At 42.7% G+C, this 20258-nt stretch overlaps 1 protein-coding gene across 10 annotated transcripts in view; it reads right to left on the bottom strand.

The window, feature by feature from the left end:
• The window catches only part of LOC112575860 (band 3 anion transport protein-like), an 85264-nt gene extending 65663 nt beyond the window's left edge, over nt 1-19601 (bottom strand). For 2 of the 10 annotated variants that reach the window (XM_025258051.1, XM_025258043.1), the window contains exons 1-2: nt 13477-13983; nt 9391-9532 (exon numbers count right to left, since the gene is read on the bottom strand). The gene's annotated coding sequence lies outside the window, so the exon portion shown is untranslated. Of the gene's footprint in view, nt 1-4029; nt 4516-5594; nt 5817-9390; nt 9533-12899; nt 13360-13476; nt 13989-17731; nt 17865-19580 lie in introns of those variants that run through there. The other 8 variants (XM_025257983.1, XM_025257973.1, XM_025257956.1 and 5 more) reach the window with 8 other exon arrangements.
• Nucleotides 19602-20258: the final 657 nt, after the last annotated feature.

Here is a 20258-nt window from a genome sequence, read left to right on the forward strand (position 1 = left end):
TCTCTATGAGCACCATCTTGAGGTGGGCTTTACACTTCTCTGTGAGACATGTTTTGTCTCGAGGGTCAAACTTCTCTGGGACGCAGCATGTCAAGGTGCTCATACTTTTCTAATGACCATCGATAGACAGAAAGAGTTTACCTGAACACAACTGGCGACAAGGATCACACCTGAGTGTTTGACGTAGCCCCATTGTCAAGGTACTATCACAGTCACGGGGGACGTTGGCCTCACCGTTTAAAGTCCAACCCATAATCCTGACAAACCCCACCGACTAGTTAAGTGCTTTTCTCCCCACTCCCCTCTTAGTTGACCACACCCAACCTTCCCATGTAAACCTCCTACAGTCGCATGCTGAGAGACTTGCCAAGATGACGACGACCTAGGCGACCAAACAGTAAGCCGTCCACGGAGGGGATGATAATGCGACATGTGCTTAACTTCGATCAAAAATATCATCAAAGCTTCATCGCAGACGACAATTTTCTAGACATTTTCCCCTCAGTTCGGCAGAGAGAGGCAGCAGACAGACCACCTCAGCGCGGGATGGATGGGCGGGTGGGAGATTGGTGTTTTACTCGCGGAAGACAGCAGGTGAATATACAATTAGTAAATGCGGAGAGACAGTGTGACTAAATACAGCAGGAAAACACCACTACATACATTTTCTACATTCTTCACACACCTGGTGATACATGCCAAGTCGGCAATACCACTGTTCATCGAGGAGTGTTTCCAGCCTGTGTTAACTGTGCAAACAGCCAAATAAACTGAACACCGAGTGCCGTGTTATAGTGAGAGAGAGACTGTTTCCTGGCTTTCACCTGCGCCGCTAACCATGTTCCACCTTTCTAAATGCAAATCACGTATCGTGGGCAACATTTTAGCAGGACTACATAACTTACTGGAATTTTTAGTTACTGTGATGAAAATTGCACCCTACTAGTCGCAGAAAGAGTAGACAACGAGGCAACAAAGACTGGGATACGATTTGAATCTCATGAGCTATATATTTAGAAACAGGATTCGCCTTGAAACTTTTGCATTTAATGACTAACATGACTGTCAAATTTATTTTCAAATTCGTGGGTTTAATTCATTGCGTGTTTCCCTTAAAAAGATGGGAGTCAAAGAAAAAAAAAACACCAACTAAGCTATGGCTGAGTACAAGCCTTTAAATGCCGTATTCTTCAACCAGGTTTGAAAACTGGTCATGACCTTTTGATCTCCCACAACCCCACAAATACAGGCTCAATGATTGGCTGCAGCAATCAGTGACGTCACAAACTAAATGTAATTCAAACCACGTATTCTTTTCTTTAATAATAACTGGCAACTCATGTTTGAAGCAAACAAATATAAACAAAACTATCTGCTCACTTGCCGCCAACTTGAGTTTTTTTTCATATTCGACTCGACACAGTCTTTAAGGGATGAATAAAATGTAAAACTCCAAGGCTCCTAAGTTAGCAAAACACACATGTATAACAGCTTCTTACAAAAACGCAATAACCAGGCCCACTCATTTCAAAAAAAATGTACACTTGGGTTTGCCTTTAACTTCTATGTGTTTACATTGGATGTCCCGCGGTCGGATCTCTGTGTTGCAATCAGCGACAATTTGCATGCGGAAAGTGGACAAGAAATCCCATTATGTAAAACAAAGCATTTATCAGCTTGCACAGCCGCCCTTGTCTTCCGTGAAGACGCAGAAATCCGTTAGACGCAGGTCGGACTGCCTTTAACCCCGGTGAATTGACCCACTCAGGTCATGGTCACGGACATCCAGGACATCGATGACCAGTGCATTGATTCTTGCGTTCAAAACTTTCCTGGGCCTCTGGGCCATCAGGCCAGACATTACACCGGCATTTAATTTTATTAAGTCTGCCGTGATTATGTAGTTCAAGTCATGTCGCCTACCACCTTCCCCTCTTCCTTTCTCACAGGTAGAAGTCTTGGAACAGGAAGGAGCAAGACGCCCATGCTTAGTTTCTGTATGAATGGTTCATTTGTTTACACAGCGCTTACCGTGCACCTCCTGGGTGTCTGGGGGGCTTGACAGCATGCTCGTGTGCATGTGGAGCGCTGAAATTTCATTCCTGATTGACTGGGGCATTGTCCAGTCCACGGCCACAGCCCCAAGTCTAAAGCCGCAAAAGAAATAGGGTTTATACAGGAACACAAGTCTGATGGTCGCCTATTTCCTCTTTTATTACAAAAGAGTTTCCAGAAGTCAAGACAATCACAGCAGTCAATCGCTTTACACTGGTCACCATTCATAAATGATCAGATTATGGAAGTCGGCAAGCACGAGCAACCACGCAAGGACAATACTATCCGTGTCACGTGACCAGCAGGCGATGACACGGCACGGCTTCAATGACCTCGGACCTTATTTCTTCAACCTTCTCTCCCTCCCCTCCCGATTACGCCATGCACAGTTAATTACCTGCATGGCCCTCCCTCTTCCCCTTCAAGTCACATCGCCGCTGTTATGCCGTATTCGAGGCCCGCGTGATTTTAACAGCCCTCTTCGTGCCGCAAGGACAATCTCGGGTAGCTGGCGCGCAGCCAGAAAATCGAGCCTACACCTGGGGTAGCTCTCGCTGAGCCAAGATGACCCACCCACCCGTTCGTTCGTACCGATTTTTGTTTCAGTCATCGACAAAGACTGCGACCATCCAGGGTCATAGTTATGAAGCAAGAACGAGTCGTTGCTCCCCGAAGGCAACACAGGCAAGCTAGTTATAAAGCGGGTAATCCAGATCCCCCCGCGTGTGGGTTTATTCTTGAGGCCGCAGTTATGAAGCAGTGGCAAAGATGGGGCAAATGAACACAAAGCAATAAGCGCCGGGTCTGGACAGCGCCAAGTAACTACGAAGATGCTTTCTATTGTTTCCTCGTATTCACCCCCGAGGTGACGACTTGCGTCAGCTTAGTAACCTCAGTATTTGATGTCTGCTCACTTCGCCCAACCTGTCTGCATTGCACTCGTCTCGCGATTCCGATGGACGCATACGCAAGGAGGGTAACCGTTCGTTCAAAATCGTTCGCATATTTCTCACATTCCCGTCTTCAGTTTCGTCCTTCACACCCGCCCACCTGCCCATCTCACCAGCAACCCACCCCAAAAGCCCTCGTCTCTTCTAGCATCACCATTCTGGGGTTGGACAAAATGGCGGGGTGCTGTGGGCAGTATATCGCGTTATCGACGTGTTTACGATCGCTCACCCGCCTTGGCTGAGTTCTGCACCGTGTTGTGACGAACTGCTGGGCCGCGCGTGTTTCTCTCCACTGGCGCTTACGTCTCGGGCAAGCCTCCTGTGTGTATGTGTGTGTGTTCAGACGGATGCCTTCAGCTCTCCGACACCCACATCTATGCCGTGCACTCAGCACCCACCCCCACCCCACCCTGGGGCCTGCCAGTTCCCTCAGTCTGGGTACGGGCCCGCTGCCACGATGCCTGGCAACCATTTCTGCGCCGACACTTCTGCCAGCGAGCGGAGGGCCAGTTCGCTTGAGGGCGTTAGAAGATCGGATTCCCCGTCAGACCAATATCTGCTGGCTTCGATCACTTTTTTGTTTTTTTTTTTTTTTTTTGCGTCAGCCTCGTGGTATCTGATAGGGTTTTTTTTATTGTTGATGCTGTTCACAAGCATGCTAATCCACCCCTTGTGGGTATGGACTGTTTTTCCGTGTACCTTCATGTTGTATCGCCAGTCAGAACCAACAGGTAACTTTGCTCTTTACGCAGAACATACAATTATTTCTGTTTTTTGTTTTTTTTAACCTAATATCCATCATCAGCTAAGACACTGTGTCCCCTGCAATGTCATGAAACGTTCATTCCCTGCAAGTTAATTTTCGGTGTTAACCTTGCAACTCAAAGTCATTTCCCCAAGAACCCACCCACCTTCCTCCTTACTCCCTCCAGCGGTTTATGATTTCTGCCAAGTGCCTGCTGGTCCCCAGATTAAATGGACATGGTAATGGAGAAGGGGGAGGGGGTCCACAAAAAAAACTCACCTTGCATGAGCGGTTTTCTCAACACGGGCGTATCAGCTGGGCCAAAAGGAGAAAAAAAAAGACAACAAAATTTGCGCGCATAAATGTCCTCAACGGTTAAAGATCCACAAACCCGTTGCTTCTGCCACCTGGGCAGAATAGCTTTGTAAAGGTGTGTTGGGTAGTGGAAAACGTGACAGTCACAAGTCCTGATAAAGCGCTATATTTACCGGCGCACGGGGCTCGGGCAATCTTTGCTGTACGTTCGGCGGCGGCGGCGGCGGTGGTGGTGTGGTGGCCAGGACCGCTGGACCACACAAACCACAGTATCAGCAGTGTATGCCACCCTGACAGGGGGCTGACCCACTTCCACCGACAAACTTTATCTACGCAGACACTGCTCACAAGCCAAGGTACGGACGATGTCCTTTTTTTATGTCTGGTGACACGTTCCCTCTGTTTGCTAATGTCCATTAAACATCTGAAGCGAGGTTCAGGCCACAATAACTTGTCAAGCTTCTGCCGTTATCTTCTGGCACTCTGCGTTACGATAACAGGAGGAGTGCGGGAGGGGAGATGAAGTGGTTATGCGCATAATTATCATGTCACTATCATGTCACCAACTCGTTCTATCAGCCTAGGTGAGTAGATAGCAGATGGAAACCAAACAGATATATAAACCAGACAGCGGGAAGAAATGTCAATCATCTTCACCACAAGTAAATAACAGTGAATTTCAATTATTTTTCACTCTAAATAAAGAACAAAAAAGAAAAGTCAAAATGTGTTCACTATAAATAAAAAAAGCCATACAAAAAACGCCACAAGCAGCAATACAATTTACTGCCCAACCTTTGTTCTACTTTTTCTACGCCTGTAAATAAATACGTAAAAGTTTATGTAGATGATGTACAGTGTAAGTAAACTCACTTCCATGAAAAAGAGTGATTTATCTTGCTGCATGACACAAAAAGGCTACTTTTAAAGCCTTGGTGTTTGTTTTGCTCTTTGATGCTACCCATCGTTCAAACATTCCAGCAACAGTTGTAATACAAAATTAAACATGCTGCTATATAGGATTCTTATGAAGGACAGCTACTGTCTCAAAAAGCTCGCATTGGGTTAAATACAACCACCATGTGAAATATAAGGCTACAGGTTAAATACACTGGCAATTCAAATATTAAAGCATGCATTAAATACAACCTCCAGTTCAAGCATACAGCAATGCTTCAATGTCACTACTAGCTCAAACATGCAGCTGGTCAGTAAGGACTTCCTCCAGCTCACATTTGAAACTGCTCATAAATTACAGCTTCTAAATATTCAGCCACACAATTTCTCTTGCAGCTCAGATATTCAGCAGCAGTTTAAACAGGTCTTCTCACCCAAGAATTTTATCAATGATCTTTATCCTCATTTTTGCAGAATTTGTAGTCTCAAATATGTATTGTAAACAATGTTAACAGTCTAATGAAATTTGAAATGTTCACATCTTAAACAGAAGGGCACAATAATGCACAACCTACAAAGTTCCCTTTATCCACCCACCTGCTACAGCGCACAACCTAATAACTAAACCTCACCTTTGGTGATCTGTCATCCTACACTTCTCAAGCATTCACACCCTGCTCTCATGTCTGGGGGTGGATCAAGAGATGACTGGTAGACCCCAGAGATTGTAAAAGGCGTTGAGATAAGGTGAAAGTCTTGCTTTAAAACAGGTGTTCATCACACTCATTCTCGTACCTATCTAATCAAATAATTTACAGTGTGAAATAAGTTGCACCAATGAAATGATGTACCCTCCAAAAAGCCATCACACAGATAATGTATCGCCATATCTACAAAGGACTTTAATCCTTCTAATCATCCAGAAAAGAGCATAATGCCCTTGTACAGCAGTCAAGAGCAAGATAGCTGTCTGCTGTCGACAGTGATTCTAGTGTGCTACACAGCCTATTAGCAATGCAAATGAATAGCTTTGCTGCTTTTTAATGGTATCTTCCATGTACTCCCACCCCCTTACCCACACACCCAGACCCGCAGAGTAGTTGGTTGGTAGGTTTATTTAGTTGGAAAGTGCTTCCATCTTGCGGCGATTTCGCACTATGGGGGAAGAGGGAGGGGGAGGAAACCGGAGTACCGAAGAAACCTCTCCCGACGCCCAGCCCTGTGGACAGGTGTCACATACATTAAATGCCCTGAGATGAGATCTGAACCCTGAGCCGCTCATTACAGTGGTGACAAGCGAGTGTTTTAACCACTACATTACCGGACCCCCCTAGCCGCAGCGTACTGAAGTAGGGTCTGATTTAGTCGGTCTTCTATAGCTGTAATCCACCAAGTCAACAGTTCTGTTACACCACAGTGATCTGTAAACTGCCCCCGTCCAGTGAGAAATTACTGTGTCCGAGATGAGATATCAATTCCACAATCCTAGAAGACCTGGTGAGAAGTGTTTTACCCTGACATCAAAGAGGAACATCGGACCGCCAGCTCATGAAGTGTCAGCGCATAACAAGACATGTGACACCTAGTGGGCTTGATGCTGGCGCGTGCTGGTCAGGTCCACTTGAAGCAACTGATGCCGGCTAGAAGGGTGCCCTACAGCAACTTCCCCAGTTCTTTGCCGACGAAGAGCAAAAGCATCGCCGTCCCACCCACCTACTATTATCAATGACCACCAGTGCGAGGCCACGCTAAAATCTTGTTTCTTGTCGTTATAGACGGATGGGGAAACCAAAGCTGCGTTTCGTTTATTTCTTGTTACTCCTCGAGGAGCATAGGACCGCAACACCACCTCGTTAGCGGACCTGGTATAGGGCAGTCCCCATCAGTTGGACCCATGCGTTTCCGATGTCCTTTGCCTCTCTCTACTCTTCCAAGTCTGCTTTGGTCTCCCAACTCTCCTCTTCCCCTACGTAATGAGATGAAATACGGGTTTACCCAGAGACGTAGGGGGAAGGAGGGGGACAGAATACAACTAGCCGATGTATTATATGTACATAAAACTAGATGCCATACCTCACAGCATGGGAAAAAAAACTGTCGCAGGTTCTGGCTGAAGATGACCGCGACAGCGGACGGTTTCTATGCTGACAGCAGTGAACATCCACTTCCCAAGAAGTTCATCTGTTTTTGAGCTGCCTGTTCTCATTAGCTCAATTGAGGTTAAACTAAACGCTCATCTTCACTTCCATTCATCAATGTTTCCAACCTCCTAATCCTTGACCCTGCTACTATAGGTTGGGTTTTATTTTTCATTCTTTCTTACCCTGTCCAAGATGGCTTCTTTTTAGTGCTAGTGTAATAAAGGAAATTAAGGAGACATGATACGAAGAATTTATATCTTTTTAAAACTCTTTATATCAGCTGCATGTGTGCATGCACTCACCCCCAAAATGTCTTTAAAACTACTTAAGGTAAACTGCCACAACCACAAACCAGCTAAAACAGTCAATACAATTCAATATTTAAAGTTTCTGACAAAAGAAAGAACAGACTTTTACAGCATACAAGCAAACATAAAGCAGCATTCCAAAGTGACACTGCAACAACCAAGTGACACTGACAGGATACAATTTCTCCATAAAGCCAGGCTAAGTATGGAGAAGATGTCTATTATCAGTTATAAGTAGGAGAAAGAAGGAAGATGAGTATGCACAGGTATGCACTTCAAACTACAGTGTGTCTCCACTTTCTGTAGCTCCTTTCCCCACAACCCAAAAGCAGGTGTGTATTTTTAGGCACCAAAAAGGTAGCTTGCTGTTACATTCTTTGCCCACCAGCATGCCAGATTGTATGTCACATGCTTCTCATCTCCAGACAAACACAAGTGAAATGTTTCATTGGCACCACTGCCTAAGCATTGGGCATCTTTCACAATCATGTACTAGTAAGTTACTATGGAAATAATGCAAAGGTGTACAGTTCCCGTTAGGCCACATCTTTCCTCAAGGTCCATTACTGACATCAAAGAGCTATTCCCTAAGCCTGTTCTCCTCCACATGGAATACGTTAAAGGAATGATGGGTTCACAAGGTTTTGGTGGGGGCTGGAGAGTGTGCAGAGTAGAGGGAAACTGATTAAACAACTCTACCATGTCTTGTGTGCTGATGGGAGTAGACTGCACAGATCACAATATGTGACCTCAGTTGCTACAAGAGGAAAGAGGTCAGGACTCTGCACTCCACATATTAACAATGTGTCATCAACACATATCTGTACACTGCATGGAAGAGCAAACTGGCGCTTCTTACTTACCCACACCCACTCCCTCAAATACTTCAGTGCCCCTACCATTGCTCAGAACAGTAAAAAGCTGGAGTGCCTAAGGACAACATAGAAAAATAGGAACTGAAGTGCAGCACACTAAAAATAGTTCCTTATAAGTTTTACACAGTTTACAAGCAGAGTTTATATATGATCACACAAAGATTGGCAAGGGACATCTATGCAAATGTCTGAACACTATGAGTAATTTTCTGCCTTGTGCTAACAGTTGTCTCTGACACAGAGCAAGGGACAATCACTGCCAACACTTTCACATGACTAATGGCTAAGGCTGCTCCTGGCAACCCTATCACATCTTCCTACCTCCAACAAGGGCCTTCTTAAGTTGTAGGGGAGGGTATTGGTAATGTCATTATAGCAGTAAAAATATGTCAACTTTACTCATAAGCCACCAATCTATACACTACATTAGTGAGGTAATGTTTTCCTGAAGACGTCCATTACCATAACATATCCACATGCCCAGGTAACACGATCAACCCTGAATTACACAAAACACCAGCAATTAGAAGAGAAACCACTGACAACTGGTAAAGAGATGAAAGAAGAGTATCCCTGCAGGAGGCATTTACAGCATGGAATTTACAAAACAAATGTAGCTAAGGCTACATGAACTACACTCTTGAATTCTCAAACTGTCACATATTCAGAAGAACTAGAAAAAGAAAATGCTATAGACAAGCAACAGTCTTATATATGTAACTGAAACATGAATGCATCATCCCCTAAAGAAAAGATTAATACAAACTGTCAAAAATAAGTTTTGGGAATCTTAAACGCTCGTAACAACAGTTTTAATTTTTTCTGAACTTTAAAAAATACAAATATGAAAGTATAAAAAAAAAAAATAGCCATGGACAACCTTCTATTTTCACTTTTACTATTATAAAATGGATAGCATTTTAAAAGACTTAAACATGTCAAAAAGCTTACAGGTCACACCTCTCAATACCATTATCTATCCCTTGCTATCCCCTACCCACCTGATCAAACCACTTGACTGACTGTCTCCACACCAGGAAGGGAGTTAAACCCACCTATGGTTACAATGCATCATAAAATATAGAAAGCCAACATATGACTGACCTGTTGGGTGGAGATAAGAGTTCTCAGCATGGAGACTGGCACAAAATCCACTGTGGACACGAGGAAAGTCCCAGACTTCCCTCAAACGAATCAAGCTGGCTGGCTTGATCCTCACTTCACACTGTTTTTAGTTGCCCAACTTCTGCAATATCCCCAAAAAGCCTTGTCACTGTTAACCACCAGACAAAGCACAAAAACATGTTTTATCTACCTACCAAAATCATACCAACACCAAACATGGTGCCCATCCAGTATCATTTTGTGATGACAAATGAACATTAAATTCCTGAAAACTTTGTTAACGGCTTATTCATATCTACCTGTAATAACTTAGAAAAGTTATGTAATGATACTAATGAGTCGACAAATGGTAACAATTTTTTCTTATAAATTATCAAACTAAAAACAGGGACTTGGAACTATTCAGTTTTACAGAAATACAAAAGCATTAAGTTTGCAGATTGTATAGATTTTTCTGGAAAGTGTCATGTCACCAACACTGCTGCAATAAAACCACAAAATACCTCTCTCTCTGAACACTGAGAAAGATAGGACTCTATCATTACTGTCATTCTTACTGAAAAGAAACCTGATCCCCTCTGTCCTCTTAAATGCTGCCTACAACCAAGAGTAACACATTACATGCCCATCTTCTCTTCTTCCCTGGCAACTTAAAACTCATCTATCATTAACACTGGGTCAAAATGGAAAATAAAGTGCAACACTACTGTCACAGTATCAGTCACAACTACAGAAAAGTCTACATGATGGGACTCTGTACAGTGCAGAGTGGTTTTGCCCTACTGATCTTATCTTGTTCTTTCTGAACAAGTCTAAAAACTGGGGCTCTTTTTTTTCCCTGGTAAAATTCTTAGCTTTTAGTTTTAGAACTTTTATCAAAAGATTCATGTGCCAGCAGATGGTAAGGAGCTATCCTCTTTTACAGTTAAAGGTATCTTGTTAACAAGCATTTAATTAGCTGTAAAGATTTAAGGAAGTTTCGACAAAATCATGCTAATGAGAAGGGCAAATACTTCTTGCCACCTGAGAAAATATCAACAAAAACTCTTTATAAAGACAGCAACTTTGGTCAGAACTCCTGGTAAAGCCTGTTGGTCAAGTGGCTAGTAAGACACCATCACATCAATAGTCAAGTCTTCATGGATCCCAGACTGCAGAACTAGATAATTCACTGGACACCAACTATAATACTTAAGAAAAGGATACTGACATTTAATGGCCTCTCCACTGGCTACAACCCTAATAGACACAACTTGCTTCCCAGTCACCCAGTCATTTTAAAGCCTGTTTTTGGTGAGGGGAGGGGCCTTAAATGCTGTCTTTTTTTTTCAACAGCCATGAGGCAGAAGCAGACTCTTATGTTCACACTCTCTACATAAAAAACTTTAATGATCTATTGTATGGTCGTTAGTTAGCAAAGGAAGCTAAGCTGTGAAATTACTACTCTTATAAAATTCATCACAGCTCACAGCGGTATCCAAATGGGGGTGCACATAAAATATACACCCTGATCTTCAGTTAAGATAATTCCAAGTACGATTAATTACTGCACAAGATTCTTCAACAAAGAAATTCCTCTCAACCTGTAAACTAGTAAACTATCCCTTGTACCATTTGTGTATGTATTAGACAGAAACATCAGAACATCTTTTTTGAAACTGACAACTTACACAGATTTTGGAAGGAAATCATTGGCCTGAAAGGCTTTAGTTAATTCACTTGCATAAACTACAAGGCTAGGTATATGGATCTTTATAACTTTTGTATCTATGGGCAGCAGGCTTTTTACTGTACAGAGTAGGATGCGATGAAACTGATAAGAGATTGTGTAAACACTGGACAATTTGTTTTGCTGAAGAAGGTATTTTAAATAAAAGCATAACTTTATGTGGACATATTCCTTTTGTATGTGTCCTCTAATTTATTGAATATTTCATGTATAGTCTGTATCTGTGCATTATTGAATCAAAATATTCCAAAAAAAACTTTTGGGGTTCATCCTTTTATCTTTAAATGCTATTTGCTGATCTAGGTTTTCACCAACACAAAAAATGTTTAAAAAAGCACTTACAGAGAAATATAGTTTCTGTGTCAAAAATTCAGCATCAAAATAGAAAGTAAAACTATAAAAAGGAAAATGAAACTATCACATGCAATAACAACAGTATACATATGCCAACAGTACAATACCAACTGCAGTTTATTAATATATTTGCCTTCCAACAATTTCCTTCTAAAAGTTTAACCCTTGTCTAGTGTTGTATAAAAGCTGTCAGCATACTATGCCTTGTAAAATTATATTACTAACTCTGTTGTCACAAACACTGTCAAGATCTATGATATGCAAGCTTTCTATATGATTCTGACCTCTCTGGCCACGCAATAAATTCTGAGATTCAGCTGACACAATGGTATATTTATGTGCCTACTGGTCACTTCAACACTTACAAGATATTTGTTGGGAAGCTTCTTAAAGCAAATGGCTACACATCTGTCCTTAAAATCTTTGAGATAAGAATACTCAGACTTCACTCTTTAACCCTCTTATTCAGCCTCTTAAATTATGAAAGTGTCTTCCCACATTCTGCTTTGCTTAAATTATGTGACAAGAGGTAAGCATAAGCAAGTAGGATAAAAGGAAAAGCCTAACCAGCTCTGTCTGAGTGTAATTTAAGCCAAGTACTTAACCAATGTAATTTATTTTACATATTTAAACATTTATACATGTACAGGTATATATACTGGCATGTGCATGGGTGCATAAAAGGAAGACTTCAACATAAGTATTTATACTGGTAAATGAATAAGTAAAAGTTGCAAAACAATGTTTACATCTATTATTGAAGGTAGCAAAGAAGCAGATTGTCTTTTAAATTAGTCTGACTATTTTTAAAGTATTTAGTTTCAACCATCTAAACAATGCAAAGCCTTTAACATACCAACAAAAACAATCCATATTATTATAATCTCAACTATACACTCATACAATAAATATTTTATAATGAATATTTCTAATACACACTTTATAAACACTGATAGTACTCCACTTCTGTCATGTTGATGCCTGCTTTTCTGTTAGATCTTCCAAATATTTTTCATTCTTACTCTTGTAGTGATATACCTAGCTTTCATTATTTGGAGACTGCAAAAGGTATTTAGCTCCATGCTTTAACCAGATTTCGTAGCAAAGCCACTCAAAGTCATTCTGTGGCAGTAGTATCATAAGAAATAATTAATACTAATACTAGTATAAAAAAGGATAAAATCTGACCTTAATTCCCAGCTTTATCACCTTTTAAGTGAGACAGCCTTAATCCTTTTCATGAAGATAAGGTCTTAAAGGCAGATTTATCAGTATTAGCTAGATTTTTTTTTAATCATATTAAAAAATATATAATTACTGGATCTGTTGATTTCAAATAACATCTGAAATTTTACAATCCTTGACTTCCACCACCCACCCATGCTAAAATTTTAAGAACGCTTACCTTTTTGTAGAATAACACAAAAGACGAGTTGTTCTTTAAGATCATTTTCAGTTTCAAAATGTCCTTTCAGTCTAGCTAGTCTCTTTAAGAAACAATGCAATCTTTTCTAATGTTATGTGGAAAAGGAATCGGTTGCCCTCTTTGCTTGTGGGTGAAAACCTTTAGGATCTACATCTGACAATTTTTAACAGCACCGAAAAATGCTTCCCTGTATATAGATCGGTTGCAATTATCTGCAGTCATTGGCTTGAGCCCAGCATTATATTCAGCTACTCGTCACTGCTTGCATTAGACATGCATAATACGACAGCTCCTTAAATGACTAGTTATTCTGACACACAGCTTTGCCTACACCGAATGTTCTAGCACAGACTATATGTTGAACTGAGAACATGAAGCCAAGGCAATGTCGTCAGACCTGCGCACCGATCCTTTGCGCCCTTCTCCAGACGGCGACTTCTCCAAAGTGCATACGCCGCGATACTTTTACATCCTTGACCATGCGATTGATTGAATAAACAAGACAGCACATTTTAAAATGCAAATACAGCACCACAGACTTGCGTAGACCACTCACCTACTCGCTTGGATCATCGGACGTGCATGAGTAATCACAGGTTTAACTGGACTGCAGCGCTTACGTCCCTTGCCAGGGTTACGCACAAAACATGGATCGGGCTAGAAACGAACCGCGAGGTCGGCGCCCACGGAACATGGTGCGTGTGGTGGACACTTCATACAAACCAGCCTTTCAACAGGAGCAACGGCTAGACACGACAACGACAGCCGCAATATGGCTGTGTGGAAAGCAGACCTGACCGTGAGACTGGCGAGATCGAGGTCACATTATGGGGACAACAGCTGCCGTAGATGACGGAGAGGCGGAACTTCCGCTGGGATTTGTCATCGCTGTAAGCACGCGCCGCTCTCAGTGCGTGCGTATTTGTGAGAAAGATGCTGATCGGATTTTCTAAATGCTTTCTTTGATCATCTGATTATGTATTTGAAAAACGAAATATCTTGAATGCAAGAGGTGAACAATTGTTTACGTAACGAACCGGCGGCGGCAAGTTTTTCTCGCTGCAGAGATCGAAGTACCGGCGTTTCGATCGCATTTTCCCTCCAAACAAAGCCCAGACACTTATTATGTTGTGGTCTTATTATGTAATGTCTAGCATCCTGCTTCCGCCACATCTTGTCATCACTATTTTTAGCGAGAAGCGATTGATCTTGAAAGTCTGGGTTGAGGTCGGATGCTTGTTTTCGTCTTCAAGTGACATATTTGATTGCTGCCACAAAATATTTTCTTCTGGCTCTTTTCTCTTTCATTTTATTCTCTTTTTATTTATTTTGTGACACTTAATGCTGGAAAGTACACAAGCAGAGGACACAGCAGGATGAGGAGGAGGCGCACGTGATAAATGTATGCGCCCACGTGACGAATGCATGTGCCCTCCGCGTAAACTGCGTGACCTGGCTACTGCGCTGCGCATCTCCGAAATTATTTAAAACGTAAAATCTCTCTGGTGTGAAGTTCTAACATGTGGCAGATCCTTCACCTTAGATAAACACGACATATATCTCAAAAAGATTGTCTTCATTCAAAAAATTGTCATCAGAATGCCGAGTTCTCCTCCAGCGACATTTGTTTTAATTTTTATGTTGGTGTTGTTTGTTTGCTCATTTCGGACAAGCTTTTTTCCCACGCAAGGAAAATGGTAAAGGATGAATTTTTGGAGAGGAAGCTTAGTTCATGTCCAAACTTAAACCATTACTTCATTTTGTATCAAAACACTGGCGCTCCATTTAGATATTCCTTTTATAGTCAGGTGAAGCTTCTCAAGAGAGTGTGCATCACTTTTTCTGACACAAAGGATGATGAAAAGGATGTAATGGAGATCAGCAAGGATGATCGAGAGACAGAGCGAAAGGAGAGGGATTGGAGAGAGAGAGACCGATTATTTATGACTATTGGAAAGAGAAAGCTGTCTACGTGTGTGAGAAAAAAATGACTGTTGGGGGCCTGCCAGGAAGGTGACCTCTTGCCCGGTGGTGTCGAGGGCGCCACGCCAGATTTCTGTGAAGGGAGGATGGTGAGGAGGGGAATCCCCTCTCGTTTATGGTAATGGGCGCACAGCGGAGTCCAGTGATTTGCTCAGGGCTGATGCAATCCCCGATGATGCGGCACTTTTTACAAACAATGGCTTGTTTATATTTCTTTCCCCTACCTCTGCTTGTGCGTGCTTTGTTAAGTGATGTCTAAGTAGAATTAGTTGCATTCGTCTGTAGTTGGATTTTTGAAATAAATTTTCAGTTTCAGTTATGATGTTAACAAACTAAAGAATTTGTTTTTTTCCACCTAAATGTGTAACAACCACATCTTCAGCCGACTTTGTCTACAGTGATACTTCGACATGTGGTGGGTGCCCTGTGTCCAGTCCATAAAATCTCAGAATTTCTTCATATTCCAGGAATGGAGGAGTGGTCGGTTACGCCACGCCATAACTAAGGTTCAGTCATTTAGTCAATTAGTCATTCACCCCCTGACGGGCACTGGTCGTTAAGGAAAGCACATGGAAAGACATGGCAGCTGACAAGGTCCGATCCTCACGCCTGTGTTTGGCGACAAATGAGCAAGACGACCAGTCCACTACTTCACATTAGTAAACCACTCTTCCTCAGGTCACCGCGGGGTCGTCCACTCTCTAAGGTACCTTGAAGGACATTCTTCAACAAATTGGGCCTTCCACCTATGGAAATGAAACAACGCTTAGCCTCTTGCGAACTTCTCCACTGTTAGTCTCGGCGAGCCTTAACAATGAATGGGACTAAACCGGAAGCTTTGTACACACCTACCTCGTTTTAGTAGTTAACTGTAAAAAATCGTCTGCCAGCAGTTCAGTAATACAAGTTCGTGGTTTCATACATAAAGTTGTCTAAAAAACATGTTGAGCAGCACTTACAGGTGAGAACGGACACCATTGACGAACGCCTTCTGCAACCATTTTGTTTTTCATCTGCCATAAAAGATTTTTCAACGTTTTCAGCGAGCCGGCTTAGAGACATTGTTAAATGTGTGACCATGGACGTAGATAGGTTCATGGTGTGACTGGAAAAAAAATGTTGCCGTAAGGGTCATTGAAAAATTAGCCAAACGTATGTCCTTTCTCGGTTTCCGTGTTTGTTTGTTTGTTTGTTTGTTTGTTTGTTTAGGCCCCACATCTGGGGATTTTGCTAACATCAACACATGGGGAAACCATTGGAAGTCGGATGGAGACCGAGAATGAAAACAATCGATGACATCTGACCTTTCACGCAAGCTGCTGTGGAATTCAGGCGCCTCACTGGTGATTTGACTTGTTATGACTTGCAATTCTAAACACCGAGAAGTGGTCCGTAATTCTGTTTTATATGTCGATTATACTGAAAACCCGCAAGTCCGGATGTTGTAAACCGAAAAAAAAATGGATTTGATCATTGAGATTGCTCGCCAATGTCTTTTGACTACAGTGTAGCTTACACCCGACCTATACCTTTTTCAGAAATGAAACCTTTGTTTTAGGAAGAACTGGACTGGTCAAAGACTGGACTGGTCATCCTGTACAGGACCTGCGTCCGGTTGCATTGCTCATGCGCAGCTAGTCCCCTGTTAGTCCAGACTAAACACCGCTATACCCGATTAACTAGTCTCCTTATTTACCCCGGTTGCATTGCTCTGGAGTCTGGACTAAGCAAGCGACATGTCATCCCCCCAACCTCAGGTGCTGGGACGACTAAAACAAGTTCTCGGGTATATAGTGAGATGCACTCCTTTTAAGCCTTCCCAACAAAAACACGTGATGTATAAATAATTATGGCGTTTCTGAAACACAGTTTTAAAATTAATTTGTTAAAAGTGTAAACTTTTGCTATCAACTGCACACTATCGATGACAAAAAGTTTTTAAAATTTCTTACTAAGCCACGACATTACCTCCTTGTAAAGCCATGAGATTGATCACCTGGAGGTAGCTGACGAAGGTCACGTCTGAGATGCGTGCAGCAGGTAAGCTTGCAATATATCAGCCGCCAGGCCACCGCGGCCCCCACCTGTGACGTCAGCAGTACACCTGCCGGGCCGTGGCCACATCAAAGGACGGCCGCGGTCGCCGGTGGAGGAGGGGCGGGTGAGGCCAGTGCGGAAATCGCACGAGCACGGGACTGGTCACGGAGGGACGTGACCTTGCTCAAAGCGACGTGAACGTGACATATTTTCACGTGCGCGCGCGCCGCCTAGGTCACGCCATCAGAATAGAGAATATTATTTGATCTTGTTGTATGTATTTTGTTGCTGCGAGATTTCAGCCCCCGATCTACGATAAGAATGTGTGTGTGGGCGAGAATCGGTTTGTAAGTAAAAAAAAAATATCTGTAAGAATAATGAGAAATTGGTCCACGTGACTTCACAAAGCATCACTTTCACAACAGCAAGAGGATAACAGAATCAGGAGTGACAGCATCCCTGTTCTTGGTGCTAATTTCTGTGTTGTTTTCCCACCCTACACCCCCGTTCGCCTTTATGGACAGATCGACATTTCATTTCAAAAGTGGATGAAAAAATTGGCTTGACTACCACGAGCACCAAAAGTTATCCAAGACCCATGGCACTCTTTGTATGAACAGTCATCTAGGGACAAATTCATTGAAGTTTTTTTTTTCAGATCAAGAAATAATAAACAAACTTGAACTAAAGAATTCACTAATATTGTAGCCTCCACCCTTACCTCTATCCAGCTGCTAATGACTTAACAAGAAAACATGATTGCTAGAAGTGAATAAAAAAAGAATAATTACCTCCGCATTCTTGAATGTGAAAATTGATGACAATCACCACACTCGCCACTGCGAGTTTCACACGAACACGTGATAGTCACGTGCCTACAGTTTGTGACGAGCTCGACATGCAGGAACTCGCTACAGGTGTCCTCAGGTAATCAGTGCAGCGTTCAAGGCGACACAGGTAAGGTCCTCTAGAACAGGTACCCTAGTCCTTGTTAATCAGTTCTGTTGTAGTTCAATGACAGTACAATGTCCTGCTGCCCAGCCCTTGTGGAGAACCTAAATAAATGTCCTGTCATTCGAGGATCCGCATTCTTGGGGGCAGCCCACAAAGTGAAATGACTCGTCATTCGGGTTCCACATCCTCCAGGAAGAGGTAGAGGGAAACAGTCTTATTCCCCGACATCGAAAAAAAAACAAAACAAAGAAAGCAAACGGAGAGTATAATAGCTGATGACAAAAGATGGTGGATATTTTTTCCAGTGCTTGTCGAGAAGTATACAAAGGTTAAGCCAGTGCTGCCATCGTCGATCACCACCTCGTTCACTGCTTGTCATCAACAAGCCGGAGGGACCTTCCCCAGCGCCATGCTGGCACGGACTCAAGGTATGCGCGCCCTTGAATGACCGGTGAGTGAACACTGGCGCCACGCCGACTAAGGAAAATGTTTTTTTACACAATTCATTATTCAACAGGTAAGATCGAGTGAGCTACCCCAGGTAGAAAAGTGAAGCCCACCGAAGACACAAGGATGGTATCAACACCTGGGCTTTTAAACGAGTTTTAACGCTGAGCAAACAAAGCTTGTACAAGGATATCCGTCATGCAGAATCAAGGTCGATTTTCAGGACGAAAACATTAGCTCCTCCGGGTTCTTAGTTCTGCTTTTAAGAAGACAGGGAAGCGCAGAATGGATGCTCGAACGGCCTGGTGTTGATCGGAAATAATGATATTGTCTGGGTCTGCACAGCTCGTGAAGATCAGGATGGCATTCCAAGAATGGGGAGGTAGGAATTGGTGTTTTACGCCGAGCCAGCAACTAAGGTTATATCATGGCAAGGCAGCCAGTCGTGTAAACAAATGCCACATGCAGAGAAAGAACAGCGTGCCCGAGACGAGAGCTGAACCCAGGCCAGCCAACCCTCACTGTATTGGTGACAGGCGCTAACCCTTGCACCACCGGACCGCCCGACGAAGACGAGAAAGGCGATGTACGCTTTAGGAGATACTTTATTAATTGTAACGCACTTGGGAATGTGTTCTAATGGACTGTAGAAACTTTAATATACTTTGGAAGATATTTGGGGATCTAATCAGTAGGACAATATTCAATTACAATGTTAATTAAACGCTAAAATGGTCTAACTTACCTACGATGTTCTCATTCCGAATGTACTTAAGGAGATTTTCTAATGGTTTAACCCACTTAGGAAGAAACTATTATGTGCTAATGTACTTGTGGAGATTTTGGATGATCTAGTGTAATTAGGAAGAGGTTTAATGTTGTAGCTATCGTGTTTCTGAGAGGTGTTAACATGTACTTAGGGAAAAGATTTGGTTTACTTTTGAAGATGTTCTAATTTACTAAGGGAGATTTGCAATGCGATAATTTATTAGGCAAATACTTCTTAAAAAGCTCTAAGGTACTAAGTAAAAGATTTTAATGATCTAGTTTACATGTATAAATGTATTTCAAGAATTTTTCTAGGGCGAAATCGGAATGACTCTCGAAACGATTTGCTTAGAAAAGATGCGCGACCGCAAATCGAAGACCAATATGTGCAGTGCACTGATATATTGATATAAGTGTTTTTAGCAAACATTAAAGTCGACCAAAATGAATTGACTGGCTAGAATAAATTACCTGAGATTCAGAGTATTGCCTGGTAACGTCGGTCCACGTCTTCTCGCAGGAACTCGGCGACCGGCCAGCCAGCCATCCTGGATTTCCCAATGCTGCTTTTTCACACACACACACACACACGCGCCTCAGGCGAAATCTTTCAGAAACATCACCGCAACCCACACCCAAGGTGGGATACGTGATATATCCTTTCGAATTATTCCGTCGAAAAAAGTTTGTTGCACTTAAAAGCGAAAGCTTTCGTTGCGATCTCAAGCCACCCGTAAAGACCACCCAGGAGGCAGACGACTAACTGTGACACAAGGTCAGCCTGGTGGTCGGTGCAGTAAAACGTGTCGTTCGACAGTTTGCCGGCATGGCCATCGGGTCAGGTGGTGATGTCAGGCTGACAAACGGCAGGCAATGTCAGGAAATGTTGACAGAAACGGGGCTGAAATCGAGACCAGGCACTGTGATGGCCCCTCAACACGTGTGATGGCACGCCCCGCCTAACGTGCTGGACGCTCGCTCCAAGCGCTCGCTGAAGGCAGCGAACGTTTTGTGTGTAACAAACTGTCTTGTGGCAAGCGAGACAGAGAGTTTGTATGTGTGAGTGCTTGCATATTCTAAAACTACTCTATTCTTTTGCTTCATCAGTGCTATTACATAATATTGAATATTAAATACATTTTCAAAATA

This window comes from Pomacea canaliculata, linkage group LG1 (assembly GCF_003073045.1).
Source record: "Pomacea canaliculata isolate SZHN2017 linkage group LG1, ASM307304v1, whole genome shotgun sequence".
Classification (NCBI taxonomy): Eukaryota; Metazoa; Mollusca; class Gastropoda; order Architaenioglossa; family Ampullariidae; genus Pomacea; species Pomacea canaliculata.